Source organism: Monomorium pharaonis, chromosome 5 (genome assembly GCF_013373865.1).
Source record: "Monomorium pharaonis isolate MP-MQ-018 chromosome 5, ASM1337386v2, whole genome shotgun sequence".
NCBI classification, from domain to species: domain Eukaryota; kingdom Metazoa; phylum Arthropoda; class Insecta; order Hymenoptera; family Formicidae; genus Monomorium; species Monomorium pharaonis.
Genome location: NC_050471.1, coordinates 25,716,685 through 25,741,107, shown reverse-complemented (window position 1 = coordinate 25,741,107; position 24,423 = coordinate 25,716,685). Strand labels below are relative to the sequence as shown.

The following is a 24,423-nucleotide window of genomic DNA, read 5'->3' as shown; positions in this document are numbered from 1 at the left end:
GTTGCGGAGGGACGGCGGGGGACGGGGGGAATAAAAGGGGAGAACCGATGCGCGGGGTGAAGGAGACCAGGGGGGAAGGGAAAAGGAGACGGGGGAGAGGGAGAGGGGAGGAGCGTAGTCGCATAATTCAGAATCGACAAAGCGGCAGATTATGGAAATAGAGTCCCTGAGTTGGAGGCTTCTCTCTCTTTCTCTCCCACAGTTCTCCTCTCCTCCTCTTGCTCCTTCTCCCGCTCTCTCTTTCTCTCTCAGCGTTAGCGCGGCGTTACCATGGTAACCATTGTGGCACTCTCTCTTCCACCTCCATCGTCATTTCACCTTCTCCTCCTCCCGCGTCGCACTCTCTCTCCCCCTTCCCACGTTGCTCCGGGTACCACCACCGCCCTCCGCGTAGGCGAACAGCTTCGACATCGCCTCCTGTACGACTCGCAACCCCCTGCCTTCCTCCTCTTCCTTCTCCTCCTCCTCCTCCACCTTCTTCTCCTCCTCCTCTTCCTCGTCCTCCTCCGTGTTATCCGCTGTTCGTGTCTCCACAGCCACCACCTACATATTCCCCCCTTCTACACTCAACAGCAAACCCCAGAGTGCGTACCTCATCTATCTAACGACTTGTTGTTAATGTTGTATCAACTCAACCCCTGCAAACAGGCACCGCGCCCGTAACTCGACGGGATGGTTGCTGGCTTTTTGCGAGTATATACACGCGCGAGTGTACGCACGTACGTCCGAACGATGTCGTTCGCAGAGATGTATTGGGTGTTGGAACGAATATACCTGCCGCGCGGGTGAAAGGGTAATACCTAACTCGCAGAAAGAGAGAGAGAGAGAGAGAGAGAGAGAGAGAGAGAGAGAGAGAGAGAGCACGCGTGCACGCGCGCGTGACGTCCTTTGCTGATTGCTGATTTTACGTTACGTGCTGGATTATGCCGCACGTTGTACCATTGTCACAAAATTGCCGGTACTTTAACGGTTTCTTTAGAACATACTGGAAATTAATTTGCCGTTAGTAAGATTTGATCAGAAGACCGATCAGTAAACCTGTCGCAGGAGCTATTTGTTTCAAATTTCTGTCGCGCCTTTTCATTTTCGCGTTCGTCGACTTTAAGAATTTAAAAGAGCAATTTATACATATATTGGAACAATTACGTGTACATATCTTTCTTTGCGCAGTGTATCTATTAATTTCGATTAGTAAAAAAGGAATCCATAATTTATAATCGTTTATCACGCGGCTAAAAGTTTTATTACACGGAGGAAACTGAAAGACCCCGGAAACCTAGCTGTGCGTCAGGAGATAGACATTCAGGCGTATCATATCGATTAGATCGCTCGAGGTGTGCGGCGATCCGTCACATGGCGTTGTTAAGTAAAGGCCGAATCTGCATGAGTCTGCGATCCGCGGAATTAGTTCCAGAAAATCGGCGTTGGGTAAGAAAAAAACACGGTCATGGTACGTCAATGTAATTAATGATCCGTGCGGTTGTTTCAGCCCCCCTGACGAAGGGAGAATAGGCTCTTCGGGGTCGCTTCTTGCTCGCATTTACGCGTTCCGCGGAAAAACATCGTTTACCGGCGTGAATCGGCAGCGACGTTGGCGCACGTGCGACACACGTGGACCATAGCCAGGCCGAATCACTAGTGCGAAGTCCAAAAAAATCAACTAATCATGCGGCTGAAAAACAATCGCATGACAGGTTTTTTTATCATGGTTAGATGATTTTTTATGCATATAACGTAACTGTGCAAATTAATCTACACAAAGAGAATTTTTTAAATTACCCTTAAAATTGTGGTAATTGTAGAACAACGTAAACTTCGAAAAATTTGACTATGCATTTAACGAAATTTACTAGAATTTTGATAAAATTTGGCAAACTTTAGTAAATTTTACTGAAATTCTAATAAAATCTGGCAAAAATTTAGTAAATTTTGTTAAAAGTATAGTAAAAGTTACTAAAATTTTGCAAAATTTTATTAAAATAGTAAATTTTATTAAAACTGTAGTAAAATCCTTCAAAGTTCACATTGTTCCACAATTACCACAATTTTAAGGATAAGTTTTAAGAGAAAATTCTCTCCGTGTAGATAGGCTTCGTAATAAGCAATGTGACTTATTAATTGGCTAAAAAAAGTACGCATACAAGATCTTGAGAATCCTACATTGAAAACAAGAGTCTTGTTGGATTAATTGGAAATCTAGTAGGTTCTGATTGTATAGTAAGACCTAACATTATTATAATAACCTACCACTCTGTAAGTCAAAACTTATTCTTAGTACCTAGTAACTGGAATCGAATAGGATTTTTATAAGAAGGGTCCTAGTGGTAGGTTATTGTAAAAGTAAAAAACACTCAAATTTATTTTCAAAAGTGCATGTTTTTAGAGCAACGTTTGACTTTATGAAATCTAGAGTTTCCGAGAGTATCTCTCTCGATAATAAGGATGCATCGTGCGACGGAGAGTGAAAACTGAATGGAATCCGCGACGTTCTCGCCGGTCGGACAACGCAAATTCAGTATTTCTCTACGCGAGCCCTTGCGAGGCGCGCAACGTCGGTGCTCGTTGTTCGGCCGCGAACAATGAGACACAGTTAGCGCACACAACGCAGCCGTCGCGGTACGCAACGCCGGCGTCGCCTACATTATATAATGACACGGAATGGATTAATCCTACCCGGGTGATGCGGCGGGTGGCGCAACTCACTGCGGGATAATAGATACGCTCTTTCTTTGTTTCGCGCGCTCATAATGGCCGCGCCTCGCAAGAAAACGCGGAACACCGCGAGCATTATACAAGTCCGTCGGGACTAGCCGGGAGAGAATAAAGTCGGACGAAGCGAGTTTGTTTCCTTTTCTCTTCCCATCCCTCCCTCCTCCACTCCTCCACCCCCTCGCCTTCTCTGTCTCTCTCTCTCTCTCTCTTTCTCTCTCTCTCTCTCTCTTTCTCTCTCTCTCTCTCTCGCTAGACACCAGTCGCTTTTCAGACCTTTCCCTACCGGATGCAGAATAGTACCCGATCGGAGACAGAGGTTGGAGACCTGAAGATTCGAGGGTGTGTCCGACTTAATGTTGGCTGTGAAAAGACGGTACTTTTCGGGAAAACTGTGGCTTTGTCATGTATTTTTGTATCAGAGACATTGATTCGCGTGAGCTTTTGAGAAAAAAAGGGAAAAATACAATGCGAAATAGGGAAAAGAATTTTTCCCTTTGTGAACCGCCATCAGATTATCTTTCAAATGAGATTTTCTCACTACGATCGTCCTGAAAGAAACATTTAGATGGATTAGTTTTTCTATATGCATAGACACGAGTGACCTACCGCGTTATTATTCTTTAGGATATCGTGAACACCGGAATAAACAAACGGTCTCTATTCCCTCTCTTTTCTTTACTAAAAAAAAAGCTTAGCCTTTAGAGATAGGTCTGCTGCCGACTTTAAACAGGTGAGTTGCCGACAAGTTAGTTCGAGCATAATTTTGAACATATTCCAATAAGCTTATTCTATAAAGATTATAATATACAAAACACATAATATAGCAAAAGCATAAACCTGCTGGACTAATAAGCATTATGTAAATCTATTTGCTGGGTGCTCATTACGAGATCATGGCACATAAAAAGACTTAAGTGTAAAACTTAAGCAGTAAACGAATTAGCTAATCGTAATTAACAATTTAAAGTTTAACGTAAGCGGTAAATTCAAAGTGTAAATCTTTTTACTGCTTAAGTTTTTTGTGTACCATATGGCTCTTATGCTATAACATATACTATGCATTTTATGTTTTGGGATCCAAGGGTGGAAACACAGATTTTTGTGACGCATAATAAAATCAACCAATTAGAAGTTTTCATCCTGGAGAGAGAAATATGAAATTCCGATTGTTTGCTCTTACTAATTGTTATATTTATAAAAGTAATTCCAATTCAAGCGAAAAGATGATAGAAGGTTAATTATGTGTCTAAACTAACTTTCGTACTCTGGACAAAATGTACAAAATGAAATTTACTAACTCTCTACTCTATATTTCTAGGACAATTAGATCACATCAATTAAAACTTTTAGATTTATTGTTTTACGAACGAGAAAATGAGTCAAGCGAAATGAAATTTAGCTAATTGTAAGCTTAAGATTCGCGCGATAACAAACTCGCGCTCGTCCCACCTGCGAGAAGCACCTCGCACGCGAGATAAATCGCGATGCGAACGTCGCACGCTCAAGTGGCACAGAGCCCGTGGTGGTGTGCCGTTGCGAAGAGTCTGTTCTCTCTTCGGATTCCTCTTTTCTTCTTCCCGCGTCCAGCTCCGAGCGGTTCAAAGGGAGGGTCCCGTCTTAACGACCGTATCAATTCGCATTTTCTCCCATTCACGCGCGTCCTAATCCCCAACTTGGCGGCATACATGCGTTGTGTATCGGCCGTTTTGCGAGGACTTTTATGCTTATCGCCGTACCTACGCGTAAGGGCATAAATCGTGCCCTCCCGGTCGTCTCGCACTTCGCGCGCGACACGTAGCAACGCCGGGAAACGCCCGCGAGCGACCGTGCGGACGATTTACGCGATGTGTGTACGTTTTATGTCGCGTGTGTTCTCTTTTTCCCCCGTGTTATTTAAGGGCTTTGAAAAAAATACGTTCAGCAAGCCATTACACTGCATTTGTAATAAATAAATAAACATCTATATCTCCTTCGTCATTTAAGAAAAATGTCTTTTAATTGTACCTCTACTCAATTTGGTTCACCATCCATTTTCAAATAGTTGCACAACGAATTTCACAGAAAACGCTAATATACCGCTCAGGAAGTCGATATAATGTATTTGGTAGTTAACTGCTTAATATCTCCTTTTTACGGCATGTAATGACACTTTATTCAAATTGTGTTCTTCTGAATCTAAAATATCAGAGGTAAGTTTTTGCTTTGTGTAACTATCGCGACTACAATAAATATCAATAATTCATATTAATGTAGCTCTTTATGTTTTTCAAACACTGTATTTATTTTAGGTTTTTATTAAAACATCTTGTTTATAATTAAAGAAAGAAAGTTCTTTGTATCGTAAACCATTATGGCCAGGGACACTACTAAAAACACAATATATCTTGTTAATATATAAGAAAGTTAAAATTCTTTTTTATTTAATGTTTAATTTTTAATTAGTATTTCTTTTTCTAGTTAGTTGAGGCTTTTGACAGGTAAAAATTAAGATAACATCCCTGGTAGTAAATAAACACAGTTTCATTATTTAATGAATAGCTGTATGTGTAATTCTTTCCATGAGTATGTTAATAAATGCTTAATTAAACATATTGATTCTGTTATTTCAAAAGTTTTTCAAAAATATTTACGAAAAAGAGGAAAATACATAGCTGGGTATTGAATATGTATGTAATCAACATGGCCCAAGTGCAATTCTTTAAAAATCTTTACTATACTTATGTAAATAATTAAAAATATTTCATACATTTTTAGTTTCAGAAATGTTCCCTATTTTAAATCCTATCCTTATTGTTCAATTTCGTATTCATCAAAAAAATTACAAAAATCTCCAAAGCTTAGGGGAGGCATATTGGTACCTTACTTTAAATTGATACTAGTATTTTAAAGGAAGATGTAAATGTATGCGTTGTAACAGTTCGGACGAGTAATACATTTGAGTAGTTGGTAAAATATCGTGAGATAGATGCGCCACTATGTGCAATCGACTTCGAATCAAAGTGATCTTCGTTACTTTATTACCTTATTACTTTGCTCCGCAATAATTTGTGCGTGTCGTCAGGGTGGTAACCCGGTCGTGTATGCCAAGTATCACGGATAGCGAGCGACGAGAAAGAGAGATACTCGCGGTTAACTCGCGGAAATGATCCGGAAGATCGGAATGCCCTCTCGGCGAGAGCTCGTTTGCAATCGGGAGTTCTCCCGGTCGTTACGCCAAAAGAAGCACCGAAGTTTCCGCTCTCGACGAGCGCTCTCGAGAGGCAAAGTCGAGGATCGGGGACGTCGCCGTCGTTGAGGATACACCGGGGACAAATGGAACGTTTTGTTGCAAAAATCGCGTCGTAAAGCCGACCGAGAGTGCGCCATTCGCTCCTTACTCCTCTTATAACTTTCACGAGATTCGATAAGTGCGTTTACTATAAAATGACGGGGGAGTCATAATCGAGGAGGGGGGAGGGGCGGAGGGGACTATCAGCCAGAAACGGAATAAGATTTTTGGCCAGGAATCAACCTGACTCGTGATGGATCATTAGCCGAAACTTATTATTCCCGTAATTCCTGCTGCCTCGGACGGTTTTGCCGTACAAATTGAGGAACCGTACGCGACTCCTTTTTAACAAGTATGTAAACGAAAATTAAGTACGTACCGGTACACGTAGAAGAGGGAGCGACTGATAATTGCGAGTCTCCCTGCTTCTGCTACTTGACACCGAGGGGTGGAGGGAGGAAGGGGATTAGGCTGTACACGTGCCAGTTTTCGACGGACGTGTTTAAACGCGGAAAATATGTAAATCCGCCATTTATAAACCCATACATCAAGCTCAACGCCACTCCTCTCTCGTGGAAAAGGAAGGAAGAAGGAAGGATGATAATGCGATCTCTGCCTCTCATCTGTAAGAACATTGATGTACCTGCGCGCGCGTATGCGATTCAGTTTTCTAAACGTTTATTTAGTTAGGACTTATGCGATCAGGTGCTGCATTACGATCACCGCGCGAATTGCCGCTTAAACACGATAATTCCTCTCGCGAATTCATAACATCTCTCTCCGTAGTGATAATGTGCTTCGCTACATTATACACAATGACATTCGCTTTTCTATTGGCGGAAAAGGAACGACAGAAAAGGAGAGAGGTTCGAGGATTCTAAGGACACGCGATAAACGACGCGATAGTTCCAAAATTCGTTCACGCGGACTGCATTAGAGAGTGTCAGACTTCCGACTCGAATTTTCCGCGTTCATCTCGGTTTTTATCCGTGTTCATGAACTTATTGACTGCGTATCGAAAATATCGCAGTGAAAACCTGCGATCAAAACGAAAAAAAAAAGGAGGCGACGGCGAAGGGAGAAAGAAAAAAAAAGAATCGACGCCGATATCCCGGCGGATTCAACGCGGCTGTATGCTACTCGGACGGGCAATTGCACGCGTGTTGCGTTACAACGCCTACGCCCGTTACAAGCGAGACACGTCGCGGATTTCCGTGCGGGCGAGCTCGCACATGCGAGTACAAAACACCTTGCATAGGGTCGCAAAAAAGGGAACGGGCGGTGGGCGAGAGGGTGATGGGATTGCAAGGGGGGGGAAGGGAAGGGAGTGCAGGGAGAGACAGACTGGCTTCGAATCTGCATGCGAAAACCATTTCTCTTGATCGGCGGAGGCGGCGGTGGTGGCGGCGGCGGCGGCGGCGGCGGCATCAGCCTCTCCGCCTTTAGTTAAGCGCATTCAGGCGAGTATCGCGCGCAGGGACGCAGCTTATCGCGTGCCCGCTCCAGAATAATTCGATTAAGCATGAATTTTCCGGGCGACCGACCGACAGCCACGAATAGATCCGACGAGGAAATAAAACTCTCTCCCTCTCTCTATCTGCGCGAAGCATCGCCCGCGCGAGCCCGCCCTCCGAATCGTGACGCAAGAAATAATGAACCAACCGCAACCCCTGGCGGGGTACAAAAGGATTGAAACGAATGCCGAAGAGAAATTCGATATGAAGTTACAGTCAATTCAATGAATACCGTGGAGAAATTGATGCAGGTATTAAGATATGTTTTGCAATAAGAACAAAAGCGTTTCTAAATAAATCTTGTTTAATTTTTCTTATAGATCTCTGTTCATCTTCGTAATAAAAGAGAGCATCAACGAATCGTCAGGTACAAAAAAGTAGAATGAAGAAGTTTGCAGAATTGCATTGAGATTTAGAGAGAGAAAAAAAAAACGATTACCTTTCATGTCGGACTAGCCGTTTTACTAGTTTTACTTGACTTATTGAACATTTTCGCGGTTACGCGCAAACGGAAGGAATATTCTTGACTTCGATTCTCCTTCCGGGCGAACCTTTCGCGATCCAAAAGCGACACCTTAGAACGGAAAAGAGCCGAGTTCTCGCGGTATTGAGGCAGCCGAAAGCGACCGCTGCGCCGCGCCGTTCTCGGCTCCGCCTTATCGCTGCCTGGCTTTCAATTTATTACCACTTGGCGAATAATTACCGACAAGAGGCGAGCCAAGGGCTCCTCTCCCCTTCGAATAACGGCAAGCGTGCGCCTTATTGAGTACAGGGCACAGGCATTCAGGAATGACGACCGAATCGTCGCGCAGCGCAGGAGAATGCGAAAGGAGAGAGAGAGAAGAGAGAGAGAGAGAGAGAGAGAGAGGGGAGGAGAGGGAGAAAAAAAGAGAAATAATTCAGGTGCGCGCTAATAAAAAAGCGACGAGAATGCAACGAATGGTATAGAGACCGTCATCTCTCGTTCCTGCGGCCTTTTTCCGAGCAAAGCACTGCGACTGCAACGAGAACAAAAGGAACGATGAGGACCCACCTTCGTGATTAGAAGTCCCGGATCGACTGTGAAGCAAAGGGCTTCGCATATTGTTGGAATCGATAATTTCCTCTTTTTCATGAAAATCGCCATGCGTCACTCTTAATTTAATCTGCAATTGTTTTGTCTGCGCGAAATGGAGCGATCTGACGATTAAGGATGGCCGCTAAATTACAAAAAAACCTCAGAAATTATAAAAAAATGAGCAACGAAAAAGTATCATTTTCTTCCTTTTTTTTTTTGAATGGAAGTACCACTTTATTCCGATTACTGCGATCACGATTTATGGCTGCGGGCAAAACACGTGAAGAATGTTTCGCGATCGAATTTCTTTCTTTCCATAGAGACGAATGCCTCAGCCATGACCACAAAAGTCACGACATTTAGCGTCACGTAAAAGTGGGCCTTTAAGCAGCGAGAAATTAATTCTTCTTTCTCGGTTGTGGCGCGGCGGGCGGGCGCTCGCGTTTTCAAAGGAGGTCTTTCGCCGACTTGGGAATCTGTGAATTTTCTTTAAAGCACGCGAAAAGTCGAGCAACCTTCGCTCGACACGGGGAAAAAGCCAGGGAAAGAAAAGGACTGGTGGGAGAGGGGGAGGGGGAAAGAGGAAAGGGGCGAAGAAGGAAAAGGGGAATTGCGCGAGTCGAGGAAAACGGAGAGAAGGAATTCTCGGCGTCCCGGAAAAATGTGCATTGTGTGCACGCACGAGGGCAACTACCTCCCTTTCTTCCCCTTGCCGCCCCTTGTCCTTCCCTATTTTTTCCGTTTCGAGAGGAAAAGGAGGCAGAGAAAGAGAGAGAGAGAGAGAGAGAGAGAGAGAGAGAGAGAGAGAGAGAGAGAGAGAGAGAAAAGGGACAAAATTCCGAATTTTCGCGGACGTTTCGCCGTGAAAGGATCGCGGAGTCGGTTGCTCGCTCGCGTTTCCCGATGAAAGGATTTTTCAGCGGAATCCTGCATAATGGATCGAGATTCTCGTATTCGTAAATAACGCGTCTACGTTAAATAAATCGCCGGCGAATTTAGGTCTCGGCGGTACGGGCGAAATTTCCTCCCACACGCGACATGTCCCAGATTTCGCTCGTTTCCTTTCTCCCCGCCGCATCCCCTTTGTTCAATTTGAAACAAATTACAATGATCTTCGCGAGGTAAGCTCTAAGGTAAAAAAAAAAAAATAAATAAATAAAAAAGAAAAAAAATCTGCCGAAGTGCACATTTAATAAAATTATGAGCACCCGTTTGTCTGATCTGCTTCAATGAAATTACGTTGTTGTCAAGCGTTTCATACGCTCCTATTTCTAACGCGATAAATTATCTTCAGAGAAATTATACTTCAGAGGGGGAGAACGGGAAGGGAAGAGGGGATGCTATGGAGGTGGTTGTGTGGCGGTATTAATAAGAGACAATGCGGACAACAGAGGCGCATCGCGATAGATAAATTCTCGGTGAATGCAACATGCGTTCCGAATGCAACGCGCGCGCGAAAGCTTAACCCGATCATCATCCCCTTCCCTCTCCCCTCCCCCAAATGTGGAAACGCGCGGTGACGCAGCCCCGCGCTCGCGGGTGCATTACGGTTGCGGTTTACAATGGAGGATGCATGTGTAAACGCGACAAATAAATTTCCGACGAGCGCAGACGAGCGAAATCCGCGTGAATTTACCGCGGCGCGTCACTGTCGCATAATGTCGGCGATATACACAGCTCTCGCGGGCGCGCGCGCGCGCGACACGGTTGCGTCTCCGACACGTGTACAACGTCGGTCGGGCACGTTGACCGCGTGCGTGTGCGTGTGTATACGCGCGCGAATTCACGCCGTGTCGCGCACCCACGCCGCCGCGACACACACACACACGCAACCCCGACGTAACACACACGCACGTGCACGCACATACGCGCCACAATGCCCACAATCGCACATGCGCGCCGACAATTTACAAGCTATACGCACGCTGTAATCGCTCGTATAAACAATTTAATTACGTATATGCGTCCGAGATAACACGCCTCTCAATAAACGGCATTACAACATGGCGACGCGGGACGCTGACCGGTCGTCCGCGACGTGTAATCGCTCGTGCGGACAATAAAATTGGATATCTCTCGCGTGCGGCTCGTTGTGTGGGAGCTTTAAACAGGTGTATCTTTAAATGCGCGCTGCGGTATAAATTGGCATAAGCGTGCCCCGCACGCGCGCGCATCTCTCGCCGCGACGAATTGTGGTAGCTTTTGGCGGAAATATAACGGGTTTTACAAATTTGTCTATGCATTCCAAAAGATGTGTATAGAGGAACATCACCAATATTGGTGGACCACTTTGTTTTTGAATAGTTTCGCTTGAGAAAAGGCTGAAAATAAAACTTTGAAAACGTAATGTAAACTGGATAGAAGTATCTCTTGTCACACTGAGAAAAAAATGAATGAAAATTCATTCAAAAAGTGACAAACGGATATTACCGACCTTTTTAATCGGAGGAAAAAAAAGAAAGATAAAAGCTTAAATGACCGATCAAAAACATTCGAACCGAAAGTTCCAATTAGAAAATATCCAATCGAAAGACGAACGTTTGAAATTGGGAGAAATTGGGCCCCAAAACTGGCACAGTAGGTTTTCCTTTTCTTTTTCTTTAATACGAGTTGTTCATACAAAATATTTACAAGTTAATGTATATTAGAATAATAACCATTTACCTTGATGTAAAACATTTCTTTTATCGATTATACAAACACCTTATGTTGTTTCCGCAACACACAACATGTAGCGCAATTATATATAAAAATTATATCAAGTTAGATTTATTTTTAGTAGATTTTAGAGAAAAGATATAACTATATATGTGTTTTTATTTTTTTAATTATCTAAGCATTATTTGAGGTCATGTTTTTATACATCATTAATATTAATGTACAACGTTTAGCTTTCAAGAAATGAGGGGTGCCGTTTTGAAAGACCTGTACCAGAATTGGCCCCCGTCCTTATATCGGTTTCGGAAAAAAATCGGCTCAATTAGCCTGATAAAAATCGTGCCTGCCCTTTCAATTAGGAATTTAGAAGACGAGGATTACGAGTGACGCAAAAGACACGGCGTCAGGAAGGGGGAGGATGGGGAGGAGAGGCGGAGCTTTCTAGTGCCATCTGAGTATCCTAATCCGCGTTTTTATCGGATGATTCGCTAGCCACCGGTGACACCGTGCACAATGTGCTCCTTAATTCTCCAGTTTCGTGGTCGCGCGGGCTGCCGCGTCGCACCGGAATCCCATAAATCGCCCAAAAATTCCCACCGGAGCACCCGCCCCGTCCGTGGACGTAAATTACCGGCTTATTTCCGCGGCCCGGTGTCATTCGGATAAATAAAAATATTTATACCGAGGCCGCGTGCACTCGGACACTAAATTAAACTCCAATGTCCAGCTCCCCGATCCTTTCTCCCTCCTTTTTTTTTCCTCTCCCTTTTTCTCTATCTCTCTGGAGACGACGAGCGGTGTAAGAGGTGATTATGCACGCCCTCGAGCGCGAGGCTCGAATTAACCTTTTATTCGCTGGTGTGTCTAAAAGTCAAGAGATATTTGCGTGTAGCGTGAATGAATTAATTCAGTTTTGATGGGTTACGCAAGTGGCATCGACGACCATCGGGTCCACGTTTCTTTCTATAGCCACATAAATTTCAAAATATCTTTCTAAAGATGTGGCGCACGTGTAATATATCATTTGTTATTAGATTTATTAGTAAAATTGATTAATGTTGTTTGCTGGATCTACAACAATTGCTGAACAACAATAATTCACGAGTGAAATAATACAGTTTTCAATTCACGAAATAAATAAATTAAATTTTAGCTTTCAGAATTTAAAGATTGTTAAAATTAAGTCAGCTCAAAAACACTATGTATTCATAAATCTCAAAGTTAAAAGAAACATCGTTTTACAGCCATGAAATGTTTCAAAGTTTTATGAACTAAATTTACCAAGAATATCAAATTTCACGATCATGAAGTGCGATCTTTTTCTTCCAAAAGTTTTCTATTTCATTCGACGCGTCAAATGTAACGTCGAATTAATGTCGTATTAATGACGCCGGATGGCAGTTAGATGATACACCATTTCGGCTTGCCCCATGTATACCTGAATAAATTCTCCACGCCAGGCAATAAGGGAGAAGAAGTAGGGAGTAATTTGTTTTCTCTCTTTTCGAGGACAACAATTACCAGCTAATTCGCTTGTGCGATTCCGAACGAAAGGATTGCGATGCCGAAGGACGATGACGATTTCCAGGTAGGATTTAATTCGACGCTGACTGTAGGGTGTGTGTGTGTGTGTGTGTGCGTGTGAGGCAGAAGAAGCAGGGACACACATTCTATTCTCGAATTCGACTGCGACAACCGTAAAATGGAGAAAAGGACGTATTGTGTGCGCATTATGGATTAGCGCGAACGATGGACAAAGAGAGTGTGGTGGTGCACGTGGGATAATATCCTTTCGATTATACAACATCGCGCGAGATATCGACGTTTCTATAGTCCCAACTAGCGCTATATTCGTTTATTCTACATTTATTTCCAATGTGTCTGGTTATTATCAAAATATCTTTTAGAGATATCATTATAGTATAGCTCACCTAACCACAAAATTATATCATTGTTTTCTTCTTAGACAGAAAAAAATGTTATAAAAAGTTCAAAGATAACTCTGAACGTTACTCAATAATTATAAAAATAATTATGTAGGATATTTAAATATAATAATGATGCCAACAGTTCTAACATTGTAGCAAACAGTTTTTTAAATATATACAGTGTTTTACATAAATATTTTGATAGAGTCCAACAAAATTATTTACAAATGTGTATCTATAGCTATAAATTTTAGATACTTCACTAAAATTCTTCTTTTCGCGTAGTAGTGCAGTTATTTATCGCTAGTTATAGCGCATGTTGTCGCCCATCACGTATTGACAAGATTCATAGCATGTTACCGAAAAAAATTTAGTACTAAACAAACGTGGTAAGCTTTAACCGACATTGGCCCCAAGTGTTCGTCAATCACTTCCGATGACGGAAACACGAAGAGGAAACAACGATGGGCATTACCTGCGCTTTCTGAGCCCTTCTGAACGATTGGCATTCGCATTGTTGTCGCCGAAGAAAACGCGCGCCGATGATTCCATTTCGATCAATGACACATCGGGAGTTCCTTCGGCCCGCCGCGATCGATTGAGTTTCTTTTTTCTCATTCATTGCCCCGAATCTCCCCTCCCTCTCTGTCCTCCTGTCCCAAGCGAATCGAAAGAAGGGAGATAAAGGGAGGCACGACCCGGAAGGGGCGCCAGGCGAAATATTATTTCTTTTTTTTTTTCGGGGCAACCCTTTTCCTGAAAGGAACACCGACAAATCCTGCAATAAACAATCGAGTGATCGATAAACCAAAACTTTTTTGAAGAGGGGAAAATATAATATGATGTGAGAATCATTATATTATACAATAATTATTTGATACATAATTACGGAACAAGAATTTCGAGAGACAGGTTTAGAAATAAAATTACTTATACTTAGAGTGTCCCATAAATATAGAAAACAATATAATAATTTTGATGTTGAAAGTTATATTTTTTAAATTAAAATTTTCAATGTTTTCACTAAGAAACTTCGTTGCTCTCGCTAAATATTATCTTACACACCGGCTCAACAATATTATTTTTTTACGATACCTCGTAAAAACGGACTTAAACAAAAATCCAGGAAACTCGTTAGTCAAAACAAAAAGTCGTTGAAAAAAATTTATGTTCAATTTCTGTAGTAATTAATTACAGCGATCTCTCAATTTGAACAAGATATGCTTCACTCCGTATTATCGTTCCGACGGGGAATTATTAAAAAAAATATCTGACTGACGTCCTATTCATCCAGCAACCAATTAATCCTTCCGATCACACCGTCGCAAAAAATAACGCGAAATATACCGTTGCGTTTTACATTCTCGCTTCTTGCAAGCCTCTTTGGTGGCTTCGCGAAGCAAGATAGGGGAGTGGTCTCGTTCTATTATCGATACGGCATTTTACGGTTCGATTACGTTGCGCTAAGACGCGAGTCACTGTTTGATTGTTTAAAAAACAGTCGAAAAAAAACCCCGCGGAGGATGCGGGTGGATTGCCCGCTGTGTTCATTAATCAGGAAAGCTCCCTTTACATCCGTCAGCTCTATAGAGATATCGATTGCCTCCATCTACGGAGTATACCGTTTACTTCGCCTAGATACACGTCGCTGACTGTGCGCGCCGCGAATTTCCATTGAACCTTTCTCTATTTCTTTAGAAGCTGAAATCTCATGGAACAGGATTTCTAGCGATCAGGTAGATAAGCAAGGAATGCTTAAATCGATACTGAATCGATCGTTATAATAAAACTTGAGTCAACTTTCATACGCATGAAGAACTGAATTATTATTTCGTTGAGAAAGAAAATTTCTTTCTTTTCGTATTAAATTAAAATATACACGATAATTTTTACTCAGAAACTTTTACGGCATGAAAATTATCTCAGCAGTAACAGACGTAAAAATTTTATTAGAAATTTCTTGTAATTGAGTAGATGTAATTTTTGCATAAGATTTCAAAGATACTAATTGAAAATGCAATACATACAAAAGGGTTACTGGCATACTAATTCGTTTCGGATAATATTTCTTAAATAAAAGCTAAAAATAAAACTTCGAAAAGATAAATGTAAATCAGAAAGAGTATTCTTCTATCGGACAGTGTAGCAATTCTTACAATACCGTTTCATATTTTGTAAATGTTTTCGCAACGTAACAAAAAATAAACATTGAGAAAATAATATAACTGTAATAAAAGAACTCAGACACGGCCCCATAGGAAGAGTTAAAAATAAATACAGAATAAGTCAATTTTGTAACAAAATATATTTTTACGTATTAACCGTATATTTATGTAAAATTATTTGAATGATTTATAAATTCAGTAATCTACAAGAATATACTATGTAGTCTTGAAAAAAGTAAAGTATTAAAGGGGAATAAATAATAAAGACAATAAAATACCTTTGTATAGACTAATATAGATGTATTAGCTGTAGGTTCAAAACTGCTGAATGCAAAATCGATCAATGAACGTAACCGGGAAAGGTTTCGGCAGACTTCTATCTGGTGGCGCGATTCGTTACGCGATCGTTACAGGTGGTCCCGAGCCGGCAATTTCGGCGGGACCAACGGGTTCGCAATCGAGTATCGTTAAACAACAGTCGATCAATTCGCCGGCGGAGTTCCGTTTCTTCAGCGCGAATGGAAGCGGCCCCGTTTTAGGGGCCTTATCCCGCGATAATAACGACAACGCCGTCGCCTCCCGTCCTCCCCTCGCGCGCGTTCAATTTTCTCATTTTCTTCATTCCCCGCCGCTCATTCGAGGCAATCGTGACTGTGCGTTACGATTGTTCGATTTCTCGATCGGCCGATCGCTCGCTCCCAGGTGGCCGACGACTACAAACGATACGCGCGTACACACCCGGTATACCAGGGTATCGAAACAGAAGGAAGCAAAGGCGCACAAGGCATCTCGTCTTCTTTCTGGTCCTTTATACCCGCCATTCTTCTCGATAATGAACACCCGGGCTACCGAAAAGAGCGCGCGCGGCATATGGCTGCCAAAAGCTGCTACCGGTGCGACTAACCAATCCCTCGCGATTTCGCTGCGAGTCACTATCACCACTGAAGCCATCATCAATCGACAACTAGCGATTTTATTCTGGCAAATTGGCGATTTCGATCGTCAGATTGGACTTTGTCTGATGACGAAAAAATTAATATATCTAATTTACCCGCTAATCCATTAAGATTATGTAAATTTTGTTACAAAATTATGTGAAGTGGTGAGTCGTACTAACAACCGCAAAAGCTAAATTTTCTCATGCCTAGAGCGACGTAAGTTTCCGTAATTATGCACTGCGTCAATCTTTTGCAGAGTGGCAAACAGAGAAAGGACAAGAGAAAGAGAGAGAGAGAGAGAGAGAGAGAGAGAGAGAGAGAGAAAGAGAGAGAGAAACCCGTCAATTGCTTTGTTGATTGGTCCGTACCGCGCACATGATCGGCAGGTCTTATGGACAACCGCGAGGGACAACTGGCCGGTCCGAACAAAGTGCAGAGTCGGCATTCAGCGGGAGAAAGGCGGCGGAGAATCTCGCGGCTCTATCATTGCAGCATCCTCTTGAGTCGAATTATCGCCCCACGAATTTGATTACGGCTTCTGAAGGTGCCGGGGCGCGCACGGATGCCGGTAGAGATGGGTGACGCGGCAACAAGCATTGTAGGTCGTTTAATAACTCTCAGTGGGTGTCTACCGCAGGCCACTGGTGTTATTCGGACACCTTTTATTCCCGTCGGGGTCTCTCCCCGACCTGCCCTTCCTCGGGGCCCCTCGTCCCGCTGCGGAATCTGAAAACGGACGGCCCGACTTCAAAGAGGCTGTGCGACCGGATCACCAGGTGCTTTCACGTAAGGTGGCTTAATTGGAACGCAACTGGAGACCTGCGACGAGAGGTGGCTTGAACTCGAGCATAAGAAACGGACTACTTTCGGACTCTTCGCAAGCAGCTCGCCACCCCCCCCCCCTCCTATGCACGTGCGCGCGAGTCGATTAATTTGATTTGCCCGTTTGATAAATACGCGCCGGAATCATAAATTGCGACAGCATTACATTCGTCAGATGTTAACCATCGATAAATAAATGAAGCACTCGTTAGAAAATTGAGCGTGCTTTCATTTTTTTGATGGTGTCTTGGCCTTTGAATCGATACAACAGTTCGCCACAATGCGTGATAACTACGTTGTAGGTTCACATTGAAAACCGTGCTGTTACACAGTCTTAAACAAAATCGGACGACGCAATACATCATTATATTATGTTTGAAGATTATAATGGAATATAATGTTGGAAGAAATCTAGTAGACTAGGCGAATACACACGATTCTATTACAAATTGCTGACTTGTATGAACATTGTTCGTGAATAAGTTCGTCGCTACAACCTTTATTCGACGCCCCCTAATGCTACCGTATAAGGCATCTTGCTTGACCATTGGGACACTTAGCGTAGGGGACAAGGGCGAGAAAGAAAGAAAGAAAACAGATCGACTAGGACGAGGTCAAAGCGATCCTCGACAAAGTTCGACCGACGCATATTATATCGAGCCGATGGAGTATGCCGTCGTTTGTCATCCGCTTGGCTCTTACCGGGACTGTTCATATTTTCGTGACGCAAAAAAAGGACGCGGGCAGAAGAAGCGGCTAGGCGGAGGAAGAGCTTCGTCGCGCGCTTTGTCGCGGTTCACAAAGGCCACAAAGGAAGACGTGTGAATCAGCAGTAATGGGAATAATGCAAAACTACAGGCGAGCCACGAGGGAGCCACGCGGATACCTGAGGGCTATCGAATCGTGGGGTCAGGACGAGAGGAGGGAGGGGGAATGTCATCGAACAGAACTCCGAGAAGGAGCTATAGGAAGGATCAAGGACTAGCATTCCAATATAGGATTATATTATAGCATTCTCCTGGTATTCCGAGAACTAGAGTCCTAAATCGTGTCGGATGGATGGTTCGAGTGTTTTTCCTGGATCTACAAGAATGTTCATGAAAACTGCACAAGCGGGACTATAAATCGGAGATAAACACTACACGCGTAACCGTGGGTATATTTTTATAAAGCGGGTAGAATGCGGCGTTCCTCGCATTCCCTGTATATTTTCTATATCCGTATATGCGAGAGGGAATAAATGCGTTAAGGAATTTTCTCAAACAATATAAATGACTCCTATTCTTTGTACATTCATTCTTTAATTATAAATTATAGTTTCTTACAGCATTTTTAATTAGACTAGAACTAGTGATTTTTATTAACGAAAATTAGCTTGCAATTATATCGTTGAATTTACCTGGGATAAACGCGAAAAGCCCAATTCGTCCGAATACGGAGTAAATCCAGTGGCCATCGTTTAATTTAGATCGCGTTCGCAAAAGAACGGTGCCGTTTTTAAAAAGGAACTTGATAAGAACTCTGCCATTATTCTGGATACACTGGGATATAGTGTCTATGGATGTAGGGGTTGCGGCCAATCGAAAAGAAGGGTGTCATTGTTGAGCCCTCGCGCGCGCGAGCGAGCAGCTTTTAAATCGCGCGGTCCGAGCGTGAAAAGGGAAGCAGGAGAGAGAAAGAGAGAGGGGGGGAGGCGCGAATTGAATAAAGTAATGATCGGCAACGGGCGACCGCGGATCTGCGTTATCTGGATGCCACAGATTGGGGTTGCCACCAGAGCTGATCTCCGATAGGTAATAGCACAATAACGAGTCCCATAGCAATTAGAACAATCTGAAGTTCGTCTATTTTGAAAAAGAAAGTTGTTTAAACTGATAAAGATTGAAATTAAAATTAAAAACCCAGTACATTTTTATTTCGTTTCTGTTCTCTTCGATAATTTAAAAAAATTATTTATTATGCTAGCCGAAGAATTAATACAATGTTCGCAATCTTTCTTTTTTTTTAATTTTTGTAATAATTGTAAATTTAATTATATAAAATATAATAAATTTTTAGAAATTTAAATTCAAAATTGTGAGAAAGAGAATACCATTAAATGTGCGATATACCGATGTTTTTTTAATGATAAGGTATTAAATAACACATTATTGAGCATGTAAATTTAACTAGCAATACAGCAATTTCCATTTATATTCAATGTAGTATTCAAGTAGTTTGACATTCGCAGAACGAGAAAGTTATCAATTTCTTACTATGATAGAATGTATAACATATTAGAATTAAATGGAATCGCATTGTTAAAAACGTATTTAACTATACGGATGAATGTAACATCCTTCCTCAAGTTTATTTAATCGTCAGAACAGGTAACATCGTAAATTTTTGTAAATCAGATGTTAAATTGTGCACGGAGTTTCTCACGGCACTCTGACTTCACTGAACAGTAGCACAATGACATTCATTGAATTAGAAGCGGGACGGTAATGGCATCATGATCATCCGTGATTCATAAATCCGCACGATCCGCATATTTATTAAGCCGTCCATAAAACATCCATTTAATCCGGCGTTAAATCAAGTTCGCGCCAAGTGTAATGCTCGAGGGTGATCGTGCTAGAAAAGTCGACTCGGTCGAATGGCCCGGGGTCTACACACGCGTCACCGAGTCTGGCCCAGCCAGGCCCGCATACGTGCTACAATAATACCGAGGCCGGTGTTGGTGGAGGACCTGCTGCATTGTGCAGAGCTGCATTCCATGATGCCACGTTTCTTCGGTCCTATCTTCCTGCCTCCTGTCCCGTCAGCCTGCTCCCCCCTACCCTCCCCCCTCCTTGGTTCTCCCTGCGATCGCGTTCCCCATATCTTAATTCCTCCGCAGCAGCGCTCGACCTAAGGCGAGACGTTTCACGACCATTGTAACGAAAAGTCATCTGTGAATGTTGACTTAGTGACGTCGGACCAATATTTGTCTTTAGAGTCCGTCAAGCCACTTCTGACTTGTTTGGTGGGAATGAAGTATTAAATGTTAATACACGATGTGAGTCCACAACGCTCTTACAAATTGGTTAAATATACGATTGGCTAATAAGACCTTTTCTTTCGACAAATTTCCCTCTGACGTTATTATTTATGTCGTATTGATAAATTCTTTAATAAGTTCGCAATTAACATTAATGCTATTTGCCTAAAATTAGAATTAATATGATTATCGAAGAAACTTTTTATTGTATTTTATTATGAAGAAATCAAAAAGAAATAACAAGAATGAAGAATTTCGATAGATGTATCGGTGTCTTATTTTTCACATTATCGAGAGCTGCTCTAGAAAAGAAAAACTTTTAATCGCGATAGAGTGACATCCCTGAAGAGGTGGACTGAAGGAGTGAAGGAGCTGAAGAGGAAGGTCCGATGAAAAGCACACGACCCTCCGATGAGATGGCTTAGCTAATTCAGAACTTTAGTCGCATCGCTTTGAAATCGATTCCGAACTTGTATCCGTTACAACATTCTCGATAAGAACCCTATATGCATAATGTCCTTTCTTTCTTTCTTTCTTTCTTTCTTTGTAACTATCATATTTCAATGATTTAAAAGTCAATTTTGATCTGTTTACCCAATTATTCATGAAATTATGTGATTACAATTGAAGTTATATTTGCTAATATTTATCTGTTCATTTAATAAGCTTTAAAAAAAATAGAAATATTATTAGTTTAATATATGATTTTTGCATAGCGATTTATTCTAATTTATGCTATTGTTAAATAAAAGAAATTTTATGCATTAGGTATTCAATTTTCTCAATTAATTTGACATGTAAAAATTCTTTTACTTTGAACGGAGCCCACAAAGTTGCTAATCTTTTAGTGCCGTCTATTTTTCGAGCTTTCTTGTGCGACTCCAATTCGTGCGATTGTGCTGTTTAAAATCCTCGGAGGAGGAAGCACGTCGCGACGACGATCGCATTTCGCTCCCCTGCCCTCCTTCCCCAAGAACGCCCTTAATAACGTCGCGCCCTATGGCGAAGGGTAGCCCTCGCGTTTTGTCGCATCAAAAAAGAACGTGGTGGTTTTATCTCGCTACGAGACGACTCTTGCTGTAGGGTAAACAGTATAGTAGCGAACGGCAGCACGATTATAATGAAAAGAAGTTATATAGAACAAGTCTCGAAAAAGAATCTGTCTCTGTTTAATGTAATTCATGAAGAGAAAGTGAATTTAACAAGTTTTCACATTCTCTTGAGAGTGTATAGTCTCTGGAGGTTCTTCATTTTCATAGAATAAATTATCATTCTCCGATTATATGTATAGAATGTTATATGTAGAATGACCCAATATATCTATTAATATTATTAAACGTTTTTAACAAATCGTTATTTAAATCTTACTTTATCTACTTCAAGCAATTGCAAATTCTTAAACAATTAAAATTCATAATTAAGTTAAAGATAATAATATTGATATAATATTACATTTAATAACATTTAGCACAAAACCCTTATCTCGAAGAATATTATAAAATTGAATTCAGGAAAAGTCAAAGTAATAAGTACATTAAATTTTTTATTTAAATTAATATTCTTAATTAAAATATTAAATTATACTAGAAATTCAGAATGTATTTTCAATAAATTTGTTACTTATGACAAATTTATAATATATTTACGGATATATATATTTATTAATTATTTAAAGAAGGGTTGTGTACATATTTTTATGTGTAGAAGTTTATTTTAAGTAAATCTTGCTTGTTTTAAGTAAATAAAAAGTGTATTTTAAGACTATTCATTCGAGATAATTGTTATTTCAAAGAAAAAAAAAAACAAAATTTTTTGTGTGCATGTAACATGCAAAAATGTTACATTGTTATTAAAATGATTTTCATCTTTCTTTCGGCATAAAGTGGATACACTTGAAACCTTATATTTGTCATTGTTACAACTTTCGGTGATTATTATTATATACATTTACGTATTATATACAGTTTATTATATACATTTACGTAGTATTTATAACTGAAAACTTAATAATTGCAAAATAAAACTCACCGATTATGCAGACCACAGCTGTAATGTTGGATGTAGTGTCGGATTGTCATTGAATGTCGTCCTATTAAAAATATAAAATTATTTAAAATATTATATTATATCACATTATTATTAAGATAATTTTCATCTTTCTTCCGGCATAAAGTGAAATACACTTGAAACCTTATATTTGTCATTGTTGCAACTTTTGGTGATTATTATAGTATACATTTATGTATTTATAACTGAAAACTTAATAATTGCAGAATGTAAGCCTAAATAAAACTCACCAATTATGTAGACCACAGCTGTAATGTTGGATTGTCATTGAATGTCGTCCTATTAAAAATACAAAATTATTTAAAATATTATATTATATCACATATTGTTATTAAAATGATTTTCATCTTTCTTCCGGCATAAAGTGGAATACACTTGAAACCTTATATTTGTTATTGTTGCAACTTTCGGTGATTATTATTATATGCATTTACGTATTATATACAGTTTATTATACATTTACATAGTATTTATAACTGAAAACTTAATAATTGCAGAATATAAACATAAATAAAACTCACCGATTATGCAGACCACAGCTGTAAAGTTGGATTGTCATTGAATGTCGTCCTATTAAAAATATAAAATTATTTAAAATATTATATTATATCTCACCACATATACATATATAAATACAGGCAAAAATTTAATATCCTTTTTTTTAGAAAATCATAAGAAATTATATAATAAAATATGTTTCCATCATTTTAATACGCGTGTAGAAAAATAACAAAAGAGAAAGTAAAGAAAGATGGAGATTTTGTGAGTTACGAATAAAAAAAAAAGCTGATTTATACATAAAATCTAATCTAGAAAAATGCACGTGCAATTTAATTCCAATCGAATGTCTTTAAAATTGTACATAAAATTAACGACGAAAGTGAACGAATTTGCTACTCACCTTCGCTTCTTTGTCATCCGATAGCTACTCCTCCCCCTTCTTCTCGGTGTGTTTACTCACACGAACGCGACGCGCGTCGTTAGGAAACTAATTACACCCGTGTGTACACGCTAAACAACGCGATACGCTGTTTTGTCCGGCACTCTCGACTCTCGGCACTATGAACGGATATACACAAAACGCGAAACGCGACGACGGACGTAACACCCCGTCACTCCGCCACCCCGGGTGCCCTCGCGACGTTCTTGTTCGCGTTTAGGTTACACGAGGTGTACGACGACGCGAAAATCTCGGACCACGCACGACCGTGTACGTAATTAACGCAACACGGTGAACGGCACGTCGCTTTGTATTGTACATACAGCATTGTGATATTTCGAGTGTCCGAACGATACTCGCGTTCGCTTAATATGGCGCATGACGACGCAGGAAAGATTCGAAGCGAGGCAACTTCACGCCTTTGAAAACCGCCTCGATCAGACAATAACCTTACTTCACTGATCGAGCGTCACGCGAGGAAACGTGTACTATGTTACGAGGGACACAACTGCTAATTACGCTACGCGTATCACGACGTTATTGTTACGTATGGCTTCTGTCATTTGATTGATCCGATTGAATGAAATTGTGCCGTTTAATTGATCCGACGCGTTTCCAAGGATCGCGATGGCACTTTCGACGGGTGCGTATGCGAGCGACGCTGTTTCCGGACTAGCGAGCAATACGCGGCAGAGGAGGGGGAGTTAATACGTCACGCAGGCGATACCTTAAGGCGATCGCGTGGCTAAAAAAGGAACAAACTACAACACAGGGTCATTCGACGACGTTCGTGGAACTGACGAGTGCTAGAATGAAAATATACTCACAATTAGCGTCGCGTGTATTTCATACAGTTTAGATATAATATTCACGGCTTGATAAAACAGTTGTAAGTTGTTTTAAGTAGCTATTAGTTAAACTGGATGTAGAAATATTTTTCAGTTGCATGCACGAAACGATGTATTGGGCATATGTACGCTTTACGCCATTACACACAGAATAGAGTGACTGTTTCGATAGAGATAATAGAATGAACTTGTTTCGAGTAAATGAACGTGTTTTAAGATTATTCCTCGAGGAGATTACTCCTTGCTAAGATAATTTTTACTTAAAACGAAAAAAATGAAAAACTACATTTCTTTGTGCAAGATTAAATTCTTCCATGTACTTACGACTGCTTTTACTTTGATACTAACCTTAACCTTAAATGTCCGACTCACGTTCAAAACGCTGTTGGCGTCATTCTACTTAATTTTGTAGATATTCTTTATAATTATGTCTTTACAATATATAATGATTATCTATTTATCCATGCGCTATTTGAGAATTGTC

The 24,423-nt window shown here is 41.0% G+C and overlaps 1 long non-coding RNA gene across 2 annotated transcripts in view; it reads right to left on the bottom strand.

Moving 5' to 3' along the window:
• Positions 1-24,423, bottom strand: part of LOC118645641 — a 53,160-nt gene extending 28,737 nt beyond the window's left edge. For both annotated transcript variants that reach the window (XR_004963334.1, XR_004963333.1), the window contains exons 1-4: positions 23,053-24,423; positions 22,673-22,721; positions 22,382-22,430; positions 22,113-22,173 (exon numbers count right to left, since the gene is read on the bottom strand). This is a non-coding gene — a long non-coding RNA (uncharacterized LOC118645641). The remainder of the gene's footprint in view (positions 1-22,112; positions 22,174-22,381; positions 22,431-22,672; positions 22,722-23,052) is intronic.